Here is a 15962-nt window from a genome sequence, read left to right as displayed (position 1 = left end):
TGTGTGCGTGACGTCAGAGCGAGCTCGGACAGAAAAACTAACCGTCATGCACTGCGCGCCAAACACCGGCTGTCGAATCTGCGCACAACTTGCTCATCTCGAACGAACCCTGTGGCAGAATATTGAAATATGATCTGTTCACCATGTTTGTCCCGGCGGCCTGGGAAACCTGTAACGTGTCGTTCAATTATTAACGCCATTTCCTGCTTTCGTTAATTATTCTAGTGGGTGTGTTTATAAAGCACAGTAACCGGAGAAGATTCCAGAAGGGGAACAGGAAATGGGCCACTATTTTGGGAAAACTGTTATATCAGTTTTTAGCACGTGCATGTCTGGTTGAAAAAAAAAAAGATAAAACTCCCGGTAAATATTAAATAACGTCACTTGACATCTGACGTTAAAGCACAGATCGCGTTTATCTTGTGTCAATTATTGCTACGCCATTGTATTACTAATCGGATAATTATCCCAATGTATCACATATAATCAGCGCCATGTCCATGATCTCCTTGACAAAGCTCACTCTTTTCAACCTGTTCTTGCTTCAAAGTGAACCCACATTCTTTTATTTTGCTGTCTAATCTCAGCCCTAAGTCCCTGCAACAAATGACGTTGGCATTTTATCACCACGGCCAATCCAAAGTGCCCGCGAAGTCTCATGACATGACAGGAAACCAATGGCGCTGTTGGGACCATTTGTTTAGAAATATTGTTAACCAAATGTCCAAAGTACAGTTACTTGTGTCTGATTACAACGATGTATCCGTTTGGTGCTTTGTTTTTAATTCCTGTGTGTGTGTGTGTGTGTGTTAGGCTATGGAAATCTTTAAACATGAAGGGACTTTAAGCAAATGCCATGTTCTCAGGACGAGTTGCTCAGATTATTTCCTCTATGATCTGGTTACAATTCCCATCAGATCTTTTATTTAGCTGAGGGTTGATGTGGGTATTTTCGTTGGGTCGGCCATTTCTGTTGTCTGCAAATATTAAAGGGAGACTGATGGCGGGACCGACGATGGATAGCAACAACCCAGACGCACTGGTCAGCTTCTTTTTCCGACCCTTTCCAGATGCCAGCAGAACACCTCGTACTACAGTGATCTGACGTACCGGTAGGTGGGGCTGGGCTGACCCAGTGGGCTAACCCTGCCTCTGGTGTCCCTGGAACTGGGCCCCAGAGACCCCGTGTTGTTAACGCTTGCTACTATGAATTGGTATGAAAACTCCTTCGACAGTACAGATGACTGTGACCCTCAAATAACAAAAACAATAATCCCACTACCGAATTAAAATTATTTCCACTGCATTTGAATTTAACAACGCGCCTTTCCCAAAATGTAAAAGGTACAGATCCTCTGCTGGGTGTCAAATTGTCTTCCGACTCGAGTCACTCTCTTTAGCTCTCCTCCTTGTGTGCCACCAGTACACGCATTTCATAATGGAACAGAATTTTCGCACCCCTCCTCGAACTAGTGCCCGCCCCATTTTGCGTAGCTGCCGGAAAAAAAAAATCAATCGACGCTGAAATTCACCAATGACGTACACGGACAGCTTGCGTCTAACGTGACTGACACATTGCTGTCAAATGACCGGCGAGAGGCGTGGTTTCGCGTCGAGGGCAGGCCAAAGAGAGAGCCCCTGCACGGTCGCCGGGGAAACCCCGTGGCGTGGTTGTGTGTCAGTTTCGCTGGGACCCGCGGTCGATGCCGGTGAGGAGGGGGATGGGCGCCTCTGCGAGATTAAGGACCCGAGACAGACTCAGAGCCCTGTATCACATACAGCAGCATATACCCCGTTATAAATAGCGACTGTAAATATACAATACACTAAAATAAATGGATCTATCCACCGGGGATCTATGATAGACATTTAATGGATGCACTGCAACTGAACAGGACAGGGAATTTAACTTTACATTTATGCGTGGGAAACGCTGAGAAGTTTGTTTCCTACCCCTGGAGAGGGAGCTACTTTGAAGGCTAAGGATACAGGAGACACCGAGGCCCTCACACAGGCCTGCTGGTCTGGCTGGATTTGATGTTGGAATATTCTGAGGACTTCCTATTGTACGTTACATAAAATTGCCTCATTTGTACAACTTTGGAATGCCTCTTTAGGTGAGTGGCGTTACTTTCTACATTTGTTAATAGGTATATATCTCCTTTTGAAATGGAGGCAGTAACATAAATGTTACAGACACTAATGTTATCTAGTCATGTTTTCAGTCAACGAAACATGGCCATAAGGTTAACAAACTTAGCTAGCTAAGTACTTAGCGCCTACTTAAGTTTATTAGAACAAGTTGGTAAGTTAACCCTATAGTCATTCCAGTCTGGAAGTGGCTTGCTCGGTTAGCTTAAATGCTCTCTAACGTGAACGTGATGCCTTACGGGACCCTGCTCTTGGGTACGTCTCGAATGATCTTGGTGACCATGATTATTTGCTCCTCGTGTGTTGTTTTGCTTTTTTGGCAGCTAGCTTGTTCATCTGACAAATGCACCGTGACGTTCCTCTTGAGCTAGTTTGAACAATATTGTGTCAAGCAACCAGGGCCCCAGAGCTCTCAACAAAATTCCCCAAGTTTTCAGGAGTTTAGCTCGTGTAATGTTTGTGGAGTGTGGTGGCACTTGAGCCTTTTTTTTTTTTTCCCCATTCAGTTTTCATACCAGGGACAAATCACCTGACGTTTTTGTTAACATTATGTCACTAATTTGAGGGACTGTGTTTTTTTTTTTTTCAACAAGCTCACCGAGGTACAAATTGGTGTTGTTTTGAAGAATTAATAAGTTCCGATAATGTGTTTCCGCAGATGTTAACATACTTTAGCGCTAACGTTCCCCAAACAACATTACTGTCGTACAGATGTTATTTGTATGCGTTGCATAGTTATGACAACGTAGAATAGAACTGCATCCCATCTATAGCTCTAGGAAGTTCAGAACCATACCGTGTGTGCTAGCATGAAAAAACTTGTTTTGTAAGAACTAAACGATTATTGCTGCGCCCCGCTGCTAACATTGTTTGAAATGTAGTTGTGTGTCTACAAAACCGTCGAATTTTTCAAAAGTTACCCAGGATATGGGTTGCACTTTACTCATTATTGGCGACTCATGTTAGCTAAGCAACCAGCTGCTGTTAACGCTAGGTTAGCAGACAGGCTGGTGGCAACAACTGCCATACGAGCCTTTTTAGCAAACTTTTTGGATTTTTTCCAGTTATTTGTGTCCTTATATCGAACCAGTGCTCTAAACCATATTCGCTGTCAATACACGGGGTGGGCCCATTCGAATCGCGAACGATTCTCATTGTTGCTGTGGATTTGTGAAGTAATGCGTTTAGTTTAATTTAAAAAAAAAAAAGTGTTTTCATCACGGCGATGTTTGGCTACATCATGTTAATGCACTAATCCCTGGCAACATTCCAAACTTGGCGCAGGCGTGTGAATCAAGCTGAAAGTCCGGTTGTGTTTTCTCTATTTGTGCGTGTTAATGTGTTTCGTGCATGTGGGTTCCAGCCATAAGAACCAGATCTGTAGGGTAGTGACTTGCTGTTCTTCACCTCCCCCCACTACCGACCCCCAATCTCGGTGGCGGTTAGGAGAAATGGGTGGTATGTTAGAGGGGAGTTCTTGTTTCCTTTTTTAGCCTCCATTTTTATTTCAACATGAGAGCAACTGTGAGTAGCATTGTTGATCTGGAATGTAGTAATGACAAGTTTCGATCAAGTTACAGGCGCCATAGCTGTTACGTTTTAAACCCCATTGCGGCGTTCTGCAATTCAGATCTTCTCTTGAGGAAAGGCGACTTGTTTCAGAATAAAAAGCTGGTCTCCAGATATACATATACCTGATTATTTCCGTAGTGTGGCGGGCCATATTTTTTGATAAGAAGTGCGAGTTAGCATTAACCAAAATTGTCAAGAGGCTTTGGCAAATGGACGAGTGTATGGTAACGTTGGCGGGTTTGTCTATCTTGCAATGTTTTTCTTTTTTCTTTTCCGACTTAGTTTATTAGGACCCCGCGTTATCCGAGTACAAATGGCTTCCCCAACCGTCGCCCGACAAGCTGTGTTCCACTTAGCTGCCCCACGTAAGCACCCATTGTGAAGCGCCCAGAGCCAGGACACACAGTTTTATTCTATCCTTGCTTAGGTCCACTAATGTTACACCGGATGTGTGACCGCCTCCCTATAGTTATATTTGTGTCTGACGTGTTGTAAATTCAGCTGGCAGTACCTCGGCTTTATTTGCTTTGGCATTGTCAAAAACATTTAATAGAAGATATGTTTTAATATCCTCCCAGTGAAAAGTCTGTTGTCAGAATGAAAGCTTTCTGCTAAAATTGTCTCTTGGTTGCTCTCTAAAAGTGCTCCGCTTGCGGATCCAGTATATTCCAACCAGGCTTGGTTTAAACAAAAACACTAACATTTTTTCAAACTCAAATATATTTGGCATGTGCAGCTTCGTGTAACATTGTGTGTTTTCTGAGCTGTAGTCGACCTTGCTTCATGAGCACAAAGATTACATCCGTGCCCTGCTGGGGGTGTTTACCCAACGCCAAGTATTCAGATTGATCTTGAAGCCTGTTGGAAGCCAGATTGCTGTGAGCAGATCCGTGTTTCTATTGGTTGTGTCTGACATTCTCTAAATATGTTTCACATCTTTTAATAGAGTGTGTCGGCCGCGGCTTGCAGACCTGGCCACTCACAGCTATTGGACACATGAGTCCCAACACTCCCCTTGACCTGACCCTTCTTGTTATCTTGAACAAACACTGATCACTAACAGAATGAACAACCATATACAGAACAGAATTAAGAAATGGAGAATTTAGGACACAGGCAAGCATATACAGTCGTCTGCATTCTTGACAACCTGTTACCCTGAGAAAGCTTAGAATTTACTGCATGGCTGTTTGTGGCGGCTCTCATGAACTGACCTGCTGTGTTAGGTGCTAGGCCTCTCAGTCTGCTTCAGATTGTGTTTTAGAATAAAATACATGTAAAAAGTGTGTCGGGAAAGAGGTCTGTCTCTGAGAGTAGCACTGTGTCTGTGTGGATCTGCCTACAGGATGTGGACCCTTCTTTCCCAGTATGGGCCTCTGAGATATGAGGAATGTGCAGACATGCAAGGTTACACTAGCCCATTTTTCTGTTTACTAATGAAATAAAATCTTTCTCTCTAGTTGACATTCACAATATCCTTTACCAACCATTGTTGGTTAATGTTCCCTGGGAAACACAACTTTAACTGTGGTGTGTTGTGTTCTGAGTAGTCTGGATCATACTTCTACAGCATTTAAACCCTGCTTACCCTGTGTACATGTACAAGAGGGAGTGAATCAGGATGTTGGCCCATTTCCCAAAGAAGACAGGATTTTGTCTCGGTGCAGACAGTTGGAGAAGAGTGGGGGTGGGGGTGGAGGAGGAGGGTGTTGCTGTGAGGAATAGGAGGGAGAAAACCCTGTCCTTTTAGCTTTCCATTTGCATGCTGATGATACTTATCATTACATGGAGGGCAGGTGTAGCTATTGATATGTAAATACAGTTTTATGTGCGTTGTGTCAAGCCAATGTTATGGATCTACACCTGTATGGAAGCAAAAAGATTAAGATTGCGTAAGTGAGAAGCAGTCATGTTAAATTTGCAAATGGCACTTAATATTTAGTTATGTTTAGTCACACCTATGCATATGTGTATATCTAAGTTCACTCATGAAAAGTACCAGTGTTTTATGTAGATTGTTTTTCTCGTTTTCATTCTTCCTGTTTCATGATATTCTGACTTCAGGTGGCTTCTGGTTTTTTAACCTCAGGGACAGATTTAGCACCAGTGCATCTACCTTGATCTGTTTGTAGCTTCTCATCTGCAGCTGCTGAGTGTTGTGTGCCTTTCCGTCTTGCACAACGGGGTTAAAAACAAGTCGCTCTGACGCTTGCCTCTTCGGTGTATTCCTATTGGTGCGGGAGCTCTGGAGTTGCTCCAATGGGCCGCAACGCTTTCTCGGCACTAGGGGAGCCGTGTTGCAGAGGGCTGTGCTAGTTAATTCTGTTTTGTGCAGAGAAGCAATGCTTCTTGGTAGAATAATGGAGGAGGAGGCGGCTGGGAAAAAAACAAGGCAGATAGGGGGGTGAGGCAAGCAATCTACGTAATAATCTCTCTTGCTCTCTGCTCTCTCTTTCTCCTGTTCATGTTTTATTGCATCTTTTTTATTTTGTCATTTATTTTTTCCCCTATCAATCACTTTCACACTGCCTGTCCTGTTCTTTGTACTTTACATAGAGTAGAGCAGAAAAAAAAATAGCTCACCAATAATCAGTTTCTGCCCTTACACCTTTTGAAATGTAGGCAGCCATTTTAGGCTTCTCCATAATAACCCTGCTTGCCTTACTACCCTTTCTCTTGGTTCTTTCTCCATTTATTTAATGTAACTAAGCAGTACAATAAAACAGACCACATAATAGTCAAATAAAATACCCAGATGCTTTGGGTGAGGTAAAACCAAGATTGCAAAATCTACAAATACCTTTCCAACAATGTTTGCTCAGAGGGTGTTGTCAGAGGAGGAGAGAGTGCAAATAAGGAGCAGAGCAGAAGGGGAAAAACAACCGAGAGAGGTTTTGCACCAAAGTCAAGCCACTCACCACCAACCTGCTCACAGCTGCCCTTTTTTGTAACACACAGCAGCAATGTGAATAAAAGGGGGAAATGAATGGCTGGTGTTAGGTTTTTTCCTGTTCATAAGCGCCTTGCTCTGTCACCCTGAGCAAATGGTTCCTCTTGGGAGGACTGATGTGGGAGTTTTTGTTTTCTTTTATGTGAACTGCTTTTATTCATGGCCACTCACTTGTGTTTTTGAAACAGGTTGTGTCCTAAAATAGAACACTGCCTCAGAACCTTTTTGAACCTCGATTTGTTCCTTGCTGAAGTTTTTTTCCCCCTAATACACAGCCATCACACTTGCTTTTGCCTTGTCTTTCGTTGAAATATTTTAGGCTTGTTGTGCTAATTTTACTATTAAAAGAATGGTAAATTTAAAGCCCTAGTGCAGTTCAAAATGGCTGCCAAGCCTCAGTTTTGTTATTTTATTTTTCAGAGATTGTAATCTTGCATTGAATAGTCTTACACGTGTGCTGTGCTGCAAATCTCGTTCTGGTGGAGCCAGGACAAGTCCTTGTGTCACTCCTGAGTAAGACTCAGCCAAAAGAGGAAATTACATCTGAATTTGTTTGTCATGCAGCTAAAGCACGTGGTGGGAGACAGAGGGTGTCTCTGCTTTATGTTATGACAGAGCAGGAGCTTATCTAACAACAAGATGGCTTTTTTTGGCCTTCATTCCTCCACTTGGAAAACATTGCTTTCCCACATTTGGGAAAAGAGTTGAATTGCTTACAGGGAATGTTACCATTGTGACAACTGTGGCCTTGGTTACATAGACATATGTTCTTCAAGATAAAAACACAGTCCTTAGCCATACATTTAAATGAGGGATGTGCTTTAACACAGCATGAAAAAAAGGAAAATCTTTGATAATTTTGGTTGACCAAGCAAATACATTCCAGGTTGCAACATGAATGCCGTATGTCTGCTGTTTTCCTCAAGTATGTTGTGATGAAAGATGCAGCAAGCAGTTGAAGCCATAATAATGATGCCTCTAGACTCTAAAATATAAGAATAACTAATAAACAAACCAATAAGCTTTTTCTTTATTTTCAGAAATATCTCCTCCAGTTCCAACTGCATTTCCTGGATCATATTTCCTTGTCTGGCTAGCATACCTCCATGCTAGTTAAAGCAGGGATAATTTAGGTGTGAATGAGCCCAGATGTCCTTCCCTAGGTATTGTTAGTGAAATTTGTAGAATCAGTGTTCTTTCAGTTTTACTTTAGGGGGACACAGAGACCAAAACAGGCTGGAAGGATGTAGTCAGGCCCAAATTGGCAGCAGGATTTAGCATAGTCGTTTTTTAGAGTCTCAAACTGACAGTGGCTGGCTTGTTTGTCCTGAAACAGATGATTGATTTTCTGGCCCTGCTGTCGACTGCTCTCTCCCCCACTTCTGTTATAGCATTCGCTTGGCCTTTGTTCCCCATTGTGTGCCTCCTCATGCCTGGTCTGGCCCAGGTCTATTCAGGCCGCTGGACAGTGTTGTGTTGTTGACCTACACTGCATTATCAGGATGCACGATTGCTCAGTATGACAGTAGCTATAGAGGCAAATCATTGCTGTAATTATCAGATTTACATCGACGACCCCATACTAACATTTAAGTTTATTAATTACTAATAAATGGTTTGAAAGTTTAAATACATCTGAACTAATTTAGTAAAATTAAAAATAGTCAGTTTCAAGCAGCATAATCTTCCCAAAATTTATTTTCAAAATATTTCTTTAAGGATTTTTACATTAAAAGGGAAATTAAGAAGATTATAATCATTTTGCAGTTTATGGCTCTCAGGAAAACTTGATTCATCATATCTAGGTGCTGCTTTTCCGATTGTGCATAATCCCTTACCAGGGCCATGCTAGTGGCATTTATACTAATCACGGTACCGGATGTTAGCATTGTGTCTTAATGTCTTTTTCTGACTCACTATGCTGTTCAGACTGACTTTTTTTTTTTTTAATGTTTGTCTTGTCAGTCGCTTGAATAGTTGGCCAGTGCCTCAATCTGTCCAGTGTTCGACTTTTATTTTTCAACCCTGTTTTGGTAACTACTAGCCATTTCTCAGTAGGAATGGTTTAAGTCTGCTTCTCCTTTTTAAATATGTAATAAGTTAATTTAAGTACAGTAAACAACTTTTTTTTGTTGAAGCCTCAACAATTTTAAAAAATGTTTGAGTTTTTTTGGTTGGTTTTTGTTTGTAACTAGGCAACCACCAAATCCCTGTCTTAGCCTTGCCACTAAACCTCTAAGCATTTATTTAAACATTCAACTAGGGGTGGGGAGACGCATCGTCATAATCAATGTAATCGATTCCCAAAATACAGCGATTTATCAAATGTGCGTACACATCGCAGGTTGGGCTAGAAATTAACAGTACGCAAAGATTCGGGACAATTTTGGGACAATATAGGAATCACCTCACAGTGCACGCATTCAGTTGTTAAAGATTTACTAGATCACTGGATATGAATGAAGACACCCCTAAGATTGGCAAATAAGAAAAGAAACTTGTGGAGCACTTCTGTCTGATTATGAGGGAGGTTGGAGCTCAGCCAAGTGTCCCTGTCTGCAGCAGAGAGGGAGCAGACAATATAAGGAAAGTTACTCCTTCACTAGACAGGGCAACATCAGTGCTCGTTCGGGTACTGGCACGAAAAAGCTCCGCCAATTAATGATCTATAAGAAGAAATGACTAGTTAAATGATCAGAAACGTGCAGAAAAGTGATAATTTTAGCTCTGCCCACAGTTCCACATCCACAGTCATGTGTTCACCAAAACAAGCTTGTTCATTAATCAAACAATAGGAACACGTTAGCTTACATCCACCTGTTCACCCTAATGTGCCCCAGCTTCTGGTGCAGAGACGGCAACAGTTCTAAAACTGGCAGGTGTACGTCATCATTCTTCCTAAATCAGTTTCCATTTGATTAGGGTCATATCATTGGGTCTGTGAGGTGACTTTGCTGTTGTAGATATGGATGGATAAATTCCCATTAAATTATAAATTTATTGGGCTCAAACTACAGTAAGTGAGTCTTATCCAGTCCTGCAGTAAATAATCCAGTTTGTGTTCAGACTCAGGGGAGTTGATTCTGGTTTGCAGGCTGTTTTTTGTGTTGCCGTTGAATGACTGTAGTAAAGACAGGATTGAGATTGTTTTGATTGTTATGTTGCCAGTTTTCAGTGATGTACTGTGGTGGACAGAATAATAAGGAAAAAAGTTTCATTCTATTTAGTTGCCAGCTAATTAGTCAGTCTTAATATTATATTCTACCTTAGCTGATATAACCATTTGTAATGTTCATGATATCTCACCTTCCACCTCTGCAGACATTGGTACAGAAACAGGATAAAGTTGGAAGTGAGTTATTTCTCTTAAAGCAAAGTACAATGTCAGCATTTCACTGCTGCACCCTGCTGAATAGAATCAAGATTAAGATATAAATGAGACCACAAAGTGATCAAAAAATCTGCTGATAGTATGAATATGAATTTTTAAAAAGTCAAACTGATATTATTGTTGTTATAGTATTTAAGGTAAAGTGAACAGTTTGCTGAGGAATGCAGATTGTACCACATTACTTTGAATTGAATGTAACGAGCTCTTGCTTTAATTATATTGTGGAGAGACTTTATATTAGTCTGTAAAACACAGATTGCCAGTTAGGTCTGGCCTATTTGTGGGGGGAGGAATAATGCCCTGCAATGCATACTTTGAATTATTATATTATATTCATTTTATAATATAAATGATTGATAGATTACATATTTTAAATAAATTATTTTATATTGTTATAATATTATCTTATTCATTTAAAATAAGGAGTTTAATGGAAAAATAATCAATAGAAAAATCAATTAATTGAGACAATTTAGAGAATAATTAACAAAATAAACAATATTTAGGTACAGATGTACATTCAACGTGGGCTTAGTGATATATTTCATTTATTATTTGTGTGTGTTCTTAACAATTTCTAATTCAAATTATTTCTCTGTCTTCAAAAATAGATTTGTATGAACTATATGCTGTTCTCTTTGGCCCATATGTGCCATATTACTAAAGGAAAACATCACTAGCGAGGCCACTCTCCTTTTTCTCTGTAATGTAAACATTGAAAATTATCACACCAGGAGAAGCTGTGCAACCGTAACACAAAAGACCACCTATCCATAGTAATTGCAAATTGAGCTCTAAATGCTTTCAAATAGCATGTGATCTACACTTGGTATTGTTAACAGGTAGCTAATGCTAAAGCTTCAATGAAAATGCAGTATAACTTTGTTATAATATAAAGCCTGCACACAAAGGATAGTAAAAGATAGAGGAATTGGAATCTCTGACATTTTTTATCACTGAGGTAAAATGAACTGTTATTTTGTATCTGTGGCCGCTATAAGTCCAGATTTTAGAGTAGATAATACCTGTTTAGCTATATGAGAAAGGGATCAATGGGAGTACCATTCGCTCATCCAGGAGCTTTGCATGGATGGTCGTTTCATGTATTCTTTTAGAATGAAAGGTTGGGCTTCTTAATCTCTACAACGAAAAAAAAATGTTAATGACATTAGATGTTTCCTCACTATAAGTTGAACATTTTTGAGTTGAAGGTGTTCAACATGTCTATGCAAAAATGCAAAGTGCATAGAGCAGAGATTCACAAAGTGCTCAGCAAATCCAACGAGCAACATTAAAAACACTGGGCGACTGTGGCGCAGGAAGGTAGAGCGGTTTTCCACCAATCTCACAGGTTCAATCCCCACCTCCTCCAGTCACATGTTGAAGTGTGCTTGAGCAAGACACTGAACCCCAACTTAGTTGCTCCCGGTGAGTGTTGTCCAGCTGCATAGCAGCTCCCCCATCGGTGTATGAGTGTGTGTGTGTGATTGTGAGTGTGAATGGGTGATTAAGAAGCAGTGTAAAGTGCTTTGAGTGCCAATAGGTAGAAAAGTGCTATATAAGTGCAGAACATTTACCATTTACTTACAGAAAGCCTCCCCGAGCTGCTAATATGGGCTCTGCCTGAGGAAGGGCTAACACGTGATGTACTAGGGCATGGTAATATAATCTAAATACACAATTAAAACCATATAAAAAATTAAATGATAGCACACATAAGCAAAGAAGAAACCCAATTCTAACCAATCAACTGTTAGTTTTTAAGAACAGACTATACGCTGTATGGTTGGTGGAGTTAGTGACACACACATAACTAGCATTTTGATAATGGATGTGAATTTTCCATGAGCACTTAGCAGCCACAACATCTTTATAAAAGCAATGGTCATGGTGAGAAGTAACAATGGTTGGGTAGTATTTTTACTAGCTAAAGTCCAACGCTCAACAGATGAATAATATTGCCGACATCAGTGAAAACTGGAAATGATCCTGCACCTTAAGCATTCACAGAATAGAACATGAAGATATAAGCTTATACAACTTCTAAAAGCTGCTGTACAAATGGAAGCATTACAGGAATAGTGTTACAAACTCAACTGAGTGTGCCAATCTTTAGCCTTAATCAGTGCAGTCGTTGACAGACTGGCTGTTTTCTTTGACTTACTGTTGCTCTGTGCTGGCTGCTGACATAGTTTAGTACTGTTAAAACCAGTACACACTGGATTTGCTCAGCTGATGCTGATGCTCTCATTAAGACTCACCGCCCCTGACACTTGGTGCCATTCAGCACTCCATACATGTTGCCCATAGAATGCTTAAAAATGCCCAATAGACTAATTGGAAGCGCCAGGGCTTGATTGATTAGTTCATGTGCCAGGATCAGATGGTAGACTGCTTAGAAGCCCTGTCTGTTTAAATAACATGTCCTAGAGAGACTGAGCAAAATGGCCTAAAATAGTATTGTGTACTTTTACACATTGATTGTTTTTAATAATTATGATTTATATAGTTATAAAGCAAGGAGGCACAACATGTTTGTTTAACTTTAAGGATTCATGCTCTCTCTTAATGAAGTATAGAGCATAGTCTTACTAGGGGTGTCACATAAAGCCCTCTGGAATGTTCCTCTTCAAAATGGCTGTTTATGCTGATATACAAAAGAATATTCCTAACAATTAAGATTATATGAGTTATGAAAGACAATTTATAACTTTAAATTAAAAAAAAAATGCAATTAAAAATAAGTTTAACACATTCCTATTTAAAAATGTGTATTGAATTTACGAGGCCAACAAATTGGACCCTACCATGGGTAGTTTGAATTACTTTTGCATATGCATGGACTAAACCAGCTCTGCATTGTCAACATTAACTTTATCTAGTATCTGTCTGACCGTAGGCCCCACACACAAACGCACTCACCTGCAGAGCAAAGAGGCCACGGGGGAGCAGACAGAAGAAATGTGCACTTGAGTTGTACTCATAAAGTCCTTCCTGCAAGTTTCTGTGGAGGTGTGACCATGTTTATTTGTGTTTTAGAACATAATCTCTGTATAACTATCACACACTCACTGTAACTCCTCCGCTGCTCTCACTCTCACCAGGCTGGGTAGGAGGGGCTATTAAGTGGTACGATTTAGGACCGCAACGGACAAATCATACCGCTTTTAGCAAGTCAACATCAATCTCTAATCAATTCTTTCAATTCATCAATGTAAAAAGAGCCAGTTCATACACCTATTGTGTATTGCATGGCGGGGCGAGGTCTCATTGGCCCTGATCAATGTAGGGGAAGAACTAGTGTGTCTGTCTATATTAAGAATGTTTTCTCATAGTCGCTCCACCTAGAGCATTTAAATACTGTGGTGTTTTGAAACCTACCTTGGTTAATCCGCTTGAATTGAACTCTGGTTCGTTTTCCTCCTGGGTGGTGGTTTACACACAACACGGCAGTTACACTTGGTTACTGTTTAAAACAGCTATACCAAGGCCGGTTACTCTATTTGTTCTTGATCCAGTTGAACTCTGGAGTTCCAGCTCCTTTTTGGTGAGAATGTGATCAGACCTAGCTATAGAGCTAGTTGGCAACTCATCTTCTCATATGAAACGGTTTTGTTCTGGTTTATTGTCCAGATAAATACTATGATAACAACAATTTTTCGCTCAGGAATTACCAAACAAGATCTATTTCCGCCAGTTACTTGTCATGTCTTGCTCCACATCCAGATAAGGCAATTTCCCTGTCTCTATTTTTTTTTCTCTTATGTGTCGCGAAATGTTCCACTGTTTCGGGCCAGAGCAAACGGACCTACAAATTTGAAAATGCTCATTGATAAGCTGAACGTACCTTTTCAGATCAGCGTGTGACGCACAGGATTTGACTTTCTCGGTTAAGAGGCTAAGCCTCACTCATGAACCTTTAAACGTTAATGTTTAAAGGTTGGCACCGTTGGTGCTGTTCTGTGAGTCTGCCTCATGGGAGTTTACAGCACCTCTCCACAATTAAGATATGTTTTGGAGTGTATTTGAGAGTCTTTGGAAGACACCATCACAGTTTGGATAAGCTACTGATGGAAGTAATGTTTTTGCTGCGTGGGTGCTTGCACTTCTCGTTATTTTGCCTCTCCTTGATTGTGCTCAGGCTGTTTGACTGACTGATATCAGAAAGTACATAATGCAAGACTGATACTGCAGTCTTGTTCCATCCCTATTTTTCCACTTGTGACATATAAAGCACTGGCCAAACATTTAGCTTATAATTTCATTTTTCCTAGTATAATGTCGCCTGTGTTCCTGTCTTTTTGTGTTTTCATCTTTGCCATATTATAAAGCTGTTTGGGTGAGTGTGAAATAAGATATACAATAAGTGTTGCTTTCTCCCTGGCCACATATTCCATTTGTTTTAAAGCCAGGCCCTATTGATTTGCCTATTCTTCATCTTCAATTTCCTCCTCCTGAAGCTCAGAGTGCAGCCCGACCTGCCTAGTGCTGGGAAATGGCAGATATATTCATATCCTGCCTTGTACAGCAAGCATGTGTGCGGGGGCAGACTGAGGGGGCTGCTGTAATCTCATTGGACTAGATGTGTTGTGGAGGTTTGGAAAGGCACAGGTGGACACTGTCTGAGCATGAACATGGTGTTTTAACCCAAATGGTGTATCTACATTTGTGTATGTGTATGCATACATTCAGTTGGTAGAGCAGACATCCATTAACCACAAGGGCAGTGATTCTACTCCTGGTCGTCCTAGCTACAAGTCGAAGTGTCCTTGAGCAAGACATTGAACCCCACAGTTGCCCTAGTGTTAAAGTTGGCTTTTATTCTTTTTTATTTAAAAAAGTCCAATAAAATAACTAAACCTAGGATCGTGGCCATGTTGTTTGCTAATAGTACTGCAATATAATAGAGAATCCAAAAATGTTATGATTAGGGGTCAAATCTGGTTCTCTACGACAGAGGTATGCTGTTTCATACCTCTGTTGTAGATAATAATAAACTATTAATTTAAACATTTTGGGGATATGAAGATGTGTGGTCAACTTTGTATATTTTTGTACACATCTGTCACTCAGTTTAGCCCGTACTTATACAGGAACTAATATCTGCAATGATCAAAAAACACATGATGAATAGCAAAAATCTAAACACATAAACTTCTTTGTCTTTCTGTTATTTTTTGTTCGTTTTATTAGATCAAACACTGTTAAATGGTTCACAAATGGATCAAAAAAGTAACAATTCCTCTTTAAACACATTGGAACGCAAACTAAATTAAACAGAAAACTGCCCTTAGCAGCAAAAAATGCCAGACAAATTTGCGGCATTCAAGTGTGTTGTGCCTAAACGCTTTGGTCTATGTTGTTTCACAGCAACTCGATGGGGTTCAGAGCTGGTGTTTGAGCTGGCTAAGCCATCACTTAAAATATTGCAGCAGCTAGTTTCTTCTTTTTTCCTTTTAATGTTTCCTGAAGTTAAAACAATTAATATAAAGGATAATACGACGGATGTATTTTAGACTTCTTCGACTTGAGGAGCTTTTTATAGTTCTTGGAGCTAGATTATAACTGGATGTTCCCCGTTTTTCATGTCCGCAGGGCAGGAACTACAAACAGTCAACGTTTTCTTAGCATATACTACTGTGTAGATCATTTCTAAGCTGAAAAGGGTTATTGTTTATAAGCCAATGCAGTGTAAAGGGGAGTTTAAAGGAAGACTCCATTTAGATTAATATAGTCAGTTTTTTAAAAACTACATCTGTTGACCTGACTTCACCACTGTGAGATCTGCGCAGCCAGGATTGATCTCAGTAGGCTACTGCCCAGCACTTGCCACCAACACCCCCTTTGTCTCCCCCAGGGAGAACAGGCGACACAGCGGTGATGGTGGCGAGCTCGATT

General features: G+C 40.5%; 1 protein-coding gene across 5 annotated transcripts in view; it reads left to right on the top strand.

Moving 5' to 3' along the window:
- The first annotated feature begins 1087 nt into the window (after positions 1-1087).
- setd5 (SET domain containing 5) overlaps positions 1088-15962 on the top strand; it is a 39183-nt gene continuing 24308 nt past the window's right edge. For 2 of the 5 annotated variants that reach the window (XM_067504801.1, XM_067504799.1), the window contains exon 1: positions 1676-2117. The gene's annotated coding sequence lies outside the window, so the exon portion shown is untranslated. Of the gene's footprint in view, positions 1113-1675; positions 2118-15962 lie in introns of those variants that run through there. The other 3 variants (XM_067504805.1, XM_067504802.1, XM_067504800.1) reach the window with 2 other exon arrangements.

The sequence above is a fragment of the Channa argus genome, chromosome 5 (genome assembly GCF_033026475.1).
Source record: "Channa argus isolate prfri chromosome 5, Channa argus male v1.0, whole genome shotgun sequence".
In the NCBI taxonomy this organism is placed as follows: domain Eukaryota; kingdom Metazoa; phylum Chordata; class Actinopteri; order Anabantiformes; family Channidae; genus Channa; species Channa argus.
This window is presented reverse-complemented; position numbering and strand designations above follow the sequence as displayed.